The sequence below is a fragment of the Peromyscus californicus genome, unplaced genomic scaffold (genome assembly GCF_007827085.1).
Source record: "Peromyscus californicus insignis strain IS unplaced genomic scaffold, ASM782708v3 Scaffold_3__1_contigs__length_106647218, whole genome shotgun sequence".
Lineage (NCBI taxonomy): Eukaryota > Metazoa > Chordata > Mammalia > Rodentia > Cricetidae > Peromyscus > Peromyscus californicus.
In genome coordinates this window covers 61400363-61406484 of record NW_026294551.1, presented here as the reverse complement: position 1 = coordinate 61406484, position 6122 = coordinate 61400363, and the positions used below count along the sequence as shown (strand labels likewise).

Here is a 6122-nt window from a genome sequence, read left to right as displayed (position 1 = left end):
ATTGAATTTGGCCCCTATCCAGGGGATATAAAAGAGCTTTGTCCCCTTAATTCCGTAAGGGACCGTGACCAGGAGGCGCCCAAGAGGAACTCCTCCAGAGTCTCAGAAACTGAGCCCCAGAAATGGCTGGAAATAGCCAGAAGACAATCTTGTTGCCCTTCAGCCGAGTTTACCTGAGATAGGTGTGCCAAAGGCTGGTCCCAGGGCGGTGGGGCGCGCGGGGTGGGGGTGGGGGCCCTCCACCAGCTGGGCCTGAGCAAGTAGAGCCCAGGCTTTAGGACCAGGACTGGGAGAACTCTTGTTTCCAAACCTGCCATTCTGTGTTGAATAAGCCATGGGAGGACAACTCAAGTACCACCTTTGGGACCAATAGGTCCCTGAGAAGGTGCAGGGCCATGGGTCACCCGAACCTGCAGTTGAATCAAGTTGGCACAAAGCCCAGCCTTCCTGCGGCCCAGGAGACGTGGGTCCCAGACCCTTTGAACTCCCTCAGGGCCTGGCTGTTAGAGCAGTCAGCCTGGCACCTAGGTGCCATGATCTAGGCCCCAGGGATGGGACAGGATGTCAGAGGGGAATCCAGTTCAACAACCCTGTTCCTTAAAACCTCTCCCCATACACTTCCCTTATGTCTCTCCAAAGCCTTTTCCCATATGCTCCTGCCCCCATCCACGCCTCTCATCTCTACCTCTCTCCTGCCATGTATACACACACAGCATCAGCACCATATTCTTTTTCTTATGCCCAGTCCCCCTCACACCTCTCCCTGCTGGCTCCTTTCTGCATTTGAGAGATCTACCCGTCTGGAAACTAATCTGGTGTGTTCAGCTAACTACTGATGCTTTCATTTGGGCCCTTGGCTTTGGGGGTGTGTGTAGGGGGAGCAGAGTGGTATAGGAAAGACAAGGGCGAGGTCAGCCTTCAGCTTGAGTAGAAATGCTACGCGTCAGAGGAGAAAGACCCTACTTAGTGTGACTGAAGAGGCTGAGGCTCAGGGAGGGAAGAGACTCTTTAAAGCCAGGCCCCTTCCAGAGATCTACACCTGGCATTACCAGGTGAGGCTTGGCCAGAAGTGAGACTGCGTCTAGGAGAGCCGGCTATTCCCAGAGTCCCCTGCCTGGCTGTTGCCCAGCGGCTCACTTCCAGCACTGTGCTACCTCTAGGCTTCTAGCTTCCTGGGCCTGGGACGGTCTGCTCTCCGCTTCTCACCTTCCAGGCTCCCCATTCTGACCCACACCTTATCCGTGGTTATCCTTCCTGCCTTCCCCGCCTTCTACCAGAACAGCTGAAAAGGGGTTGGGAGGCCAGTGGCACAGAGATTTGGGGTAGGGCTCTGGTCATCCATCATCCAGGAGGAATTCCACAGTCCCCAGAGAGACCCAGGGAGGAGCTGCAGGCGCTGGTGAGGCCTGCCTGAACCCCAGCTGCCCAGCCTAAGCGTCCACCTCGTACTAACAGAAGCTAATGCTGTGAGGACATGGGGCTGTCCTCGGTGGCGCAGTCCTGTACCTTCTGAGCAGGTCACCTCCTCCTGCGTCATCACGGTCCTTTCTGTTAAGTAGGGCATCAGGTGTGGAACAGACTTGCTTGTTTCCAGCAGCACTCAGGCATCCCTGCAGCCCTCTCCACTCGCTACCCACTAGCCTAACATCAAAGGTCCAGAAGATGGGGACCCTCCCTGGGACTTCCTGTCTGTTGTGCTGCCTTTTGTTAGTGATCTGGGGGAAGCCACGGAGTCTAGCCTAACTCCCCAAAGACACAGGTCGGGGGTGGAGGCCAAGACAGTGGAGGAACTTGACTATCTTGGCAAAACCCAGAGACACTGTCGAAAGGACGGCACTGGGCATCCTCGTCCTAAACGGAGGGCCACTCTCAGGCCTGAGGCAAGCCAGGCCTCTGCTGCTGCTGCTGCTGCTGCTGCTGCTGCTGCTGTCGGTTCTGACTGGCCCACACTCACCGGATCACAGGCCTCCCTTCTACCCCTTCCCCAGCAACACTGCCATACCCTGCCAAGCTCTCTACAGGGATTCCTTGCCAACTCTTGTGCCCAGCTGGTTCTCTGAGCCCTGTTGTCCCAGAAAGCCCTTACCATCTTGCCTGCCTTGATAATGGATACATGTCTGTGTGCCAGGCACATTCTGAGTTCACATATGCCTGTTATGGTTCCTCTAATGCTCACAGTCCCTCATAGACGACTGTCGACATGGGACAGCAGTTACGTTGCTTAAAGTCCCATGGTCCCAGGAAGCAGACGAGGCCATCTTTTCCTGCTGTGGGACCCTGGGCCTTCAAGCTTCTGGGGTTCCCCAAGGAGCTCAGTGTTGAGCTCGGCGCCCTCCCCCTGCCTCACAACTCACCCTGAACTCACTGGACAGGAGGGTGAGAAATGGGGAGGGGACACCTGCAAGGGCCAGCGCCACTGGGCTCGCGGCTCGGAGCTGAAGCACCACTGTTTCCAAAAGAGCCTCGCTCCATCTCCACCTGAAGGAAATGGGCCCTTCATGCCGTGTCCCAGGAGCTGACGGCGGCTGGGGGTCTCTGCCCGCTCCTCGCCATCCTTCCCCCTTTCTCTCTGGGCTCGTTCCTCTGTGGAACAGCACAGAATTTCTGTGAGCCCTCCGGGGGTCACCTATGCTCCCTATCTAGGGCCTTGGCCATTTCATGGGGGCTGTCTCAGGTCGGGGTAAGGTGGCTCAGAAGAGGACTGCTTGTCTTTGCCACACTCTGCCTCTCACCACTGCTGCCACCGAGGGTTCTTTCCAAATGCCCATCCCGTTTTCCCTCCCTGCCCCTTGCCGGCCCTGCCGCCCTGCCGCCCTGCCTGTGCTTACCTATGCAAGGAGAAAAAGAGGGTGCCCAAAACGGCTGGGCAGAGGACTAGGCTTCCAGGCCCCGGCTGGCTCCCTGTTTCTTTTCCTTCCTCCCTCCCTCCCTCCCTCCCTCCCTTCCTCCTTCCCTCCCTCCCTCCCTCCCTCCCTCCCTTCCTTCCTTTTTTGTTTTTATTATTTTGTTTTTGTTTTTTTGAGACATGGTTTCTCTGTGTAGGTCCAGTTGTCCTGGAACTCACTCTGTAGTCCAGGCTGGCCTCGAACTCACAGAGATCCTCCTGCCTCTGCCCCCCCCCCCCCCGCCCCGAGTGCTGGGATTAACAGCGCGCACCGCCGCTGCTGCCTGCGGCGGGCTCTCCTGTTTCTATTTCCACCTCTACGATCGCTTCCTCACTAGGATTCTGCTGCTCTGTCTGTGTACAGGGTCTGTCTGGAAAGTGCATTCGGGGTTGGCCTGCTCACCCACATCCAAACACAGGATGGGCACATGGTAAGTGGCATGATTCCCTAGATCAGGGGATGGCATTGAAGCCGACCGGCCAAACCTATCCCATCCCATGGTACTAGCGTCCATAGTTGGCAGAGCTGGGTCAGGACAGAGACTGTGATGTCCAAGACTGAAGTAATTTACTCTCTAGACCCCATTGGGTTAAAAAAAAAAAAGAGCCAATTCCTGGCTGTTATCTCCTTCGACCCTATGGGCAGTGTGGGCACACAATGGCACTGGGCTTATCAATGACGAGAGATGGAGATGGAGAATACATTCTTTCTTTTTCTTTTTTCTTTTGGTTTGTTTGAGACAGGGTAGCCCTGGCTGTCCTGGAACTCGCTCTGTAGACCAGGCTGGCCTGGAACTCAGAGATTCGACTGCCTCTGCCTCCTGAGTGCTGGGATTAAATTCGTGTGCCACCACCGCCTGGTGAGAATACACTCTCTGTTTGATTTACTGAGACAGGGTCTTACTCTGTAACCTAGGCTGGCCTTGAATTCATAGCAATCCTCCTGCCTTTCAGATGCTGGGATTACAGGGGTGGGTCACCACACTCAGCTATGACTTTCTAAGTCGATTATTCATAATCCCAGAAAATGTTGAGGTTGTGAAGAAAGAGGGAGAGAAAATAAGGGGTGAGATCTGCAGGCACAGGGGTAAAAGAGGAGAGATTTGAGACCCCAGAGAGGTGAGGCGCAGCATGCATCCCCAGGGACGAGTGTTTGTTGGGGGACCATCACGAGTGCAGAGCCTTGAGGCAGAAACTTGCCTGGTGTTTGTGGAAGTGTGTGGAGGCCAATATGGCTGACGTGCGGTGTGCAATTCTAGGGGAGAGGGAGAGGTAATGTCAGTGAGGCAGCATGAGTGGTATGATGGATCACCAATGGGCATGGTTATCCTGTATCGAGGGGCATGTGATGTCACACTTCACTTTCCCGTTTCCAGAACCCCACAGTGATGGGACTGCACTCGGAGTCTTGGCTCTGAGCACTGGTGGTGATTTTCCACACCTGCCGTGGTAGATCTTCTGTGTGCTGGTGCTCCTGTCTGAACAATAGCAGCAGGAGGGCCCTGTGACCTCTGCCTGGACAAGCTGTTCAGACAAGCAGGGCGTTCCTGGGCTCTGTGTCTGGGCCTACTGTGGCCCACGCACTTCAAATAGCTCCACTCCGAAGCCAAGACCCAGGGCGGGCCCAGCCTCTCCCAAACCAAGCGCAGCAATTAGTGCCTCCTCCCGCTTCCCCTCAGCCTCTGCAGGCAGCCATCCTGGTGCTGAGGCAAGGCCTTGACGTGACTGCTCCCCATTTACAGCTGGTAACTCGGAGTCACCCACAAGGCAGAGTCTGAAGCCACATCCTGGCTGTTGTGGTTCTGACAGAGACCTGGATCTTAGCTGACCTTGGCCTAGTCACCGAGACCTTGGTGAGGGACTCACCAGCTGCTGGATGGGCTTGTCTCTCAGGCCGCTCCTAGGTACAGGGCTTCCCTCTGCCCTCTGAAGTCCTGCCCAGTGGCTCACTTGGAGTCTCCAGGCGTGAGGCCTTAGATGGGAAAGGAACCACCCCATTTGGTCCATTTCGTTTTCCTTCTCCCCCAGCTTAACTGAGAGATTCTGCAAAGCTGGCCCTGGCACCCCCTCTGGGGCTCTTGGACCTCTCACAGCCTAAGGCTGCAGTCTCCAGTCCCTCCAGAGCAATCTGTCCGTCCCAGAGCAAGGGGTGGCACTTGACTGTTGTTGTGAATGTTAGACTATGCCTGCCAGTGTGCCTCGGTCCCCCACTTCTCATGGCCAGTCTAGCTTCTCCTCACAGGCTCCTATCCCAAAGGCGTTCCTAGTGATGGCCTCCATCTCTTTCCTTGGCACCTCCCCTAACTATCACATCCCTTTTCCCACTGAGGCCCAGTCCCATCTCTTCCTCACTGGAGCCCCGGGGTTGTCTGTCTTGTGTATCCTTCCACTCCACCCCCCATACACACACACACACACACACACACACACACACACACACACACACACACACACACACACACTGTAGAGTGGGCCCTGGGCAGGCCAGGATCAGGCCTCTTCCAGGAGGTAGGTTTTGGGAGGAAGGGGGTGGGGTCAGAGGATAGTGGGAGGGGGACAGTGAAACTCAAGGCCAGGTCCCTCAAATTGGAAAGGAATCCCCAAAGAGAGAAAATCCGCCATGATTCTCTGGGAGCATCTAGAAAAGACTGTGGTATGATGTTGCTGATGCCGTGGGAAATAGCACCCACCTCTCTGGGTCCTGAGAACTGGCTAGGCCGCCTCCATAGGAGGCAGAAGACTAGGCTGGTCAAACTCCCTCAGTCACTGACTCTTGCTCAAGCTCCTCCCAGGAGCCTGCAGCTGATGGAGGCTAGGCAACCTGAGGAAATGTAGTGGGCCTACCACAAAGCCACGGACCTTCCCTCCAACCCCAGGTTCCCTATCTCTAAAACCAGGTGCTTGCAACAGACAGGCCCTGAGTTCCTCCTATTCTGGCGCTGGAAGTGGGCTTGATATTTCCAGGGCCAGATCCTAAGAGAAAGTTGTAGGCAGGCTGGGGAGCCAGTTAGACTTAGAGCATGGAACTGGCAGGCACCATGAGGCCTTTGGCTCCCTCTAGTGGTAAATCCTGGCTGCTCCCCCAACACACTCCAGGGTTTCTCTCTGTATAACAGCTCTGGCTGTCCTGGAGCTCACTCTGTAGACCAGGCTGGCCTCCAACTCAGAGATCTGCCTGCCTCTGCCTCCCAAGTGCTGGGATTAAAGGCGTGTGCCACCACCGCCCGGCACAACTCAC

General features: G+C 55.9%; 1 protein-coding gene across 3 annotated transcripts in view; it reads right to left on the bottom strand.

Annotated features, from left to right (window-relative positions):
* Slc5a10 (solute carrier family 5 member 10) overlaps nt 1-6122 on the bottom strand; it is a 44086-nt gene that overhangs the window by 36594 nt on the left and 1370 nt on the right. The gene's annotated exons all lie outside the window — the stretch shown is intronic.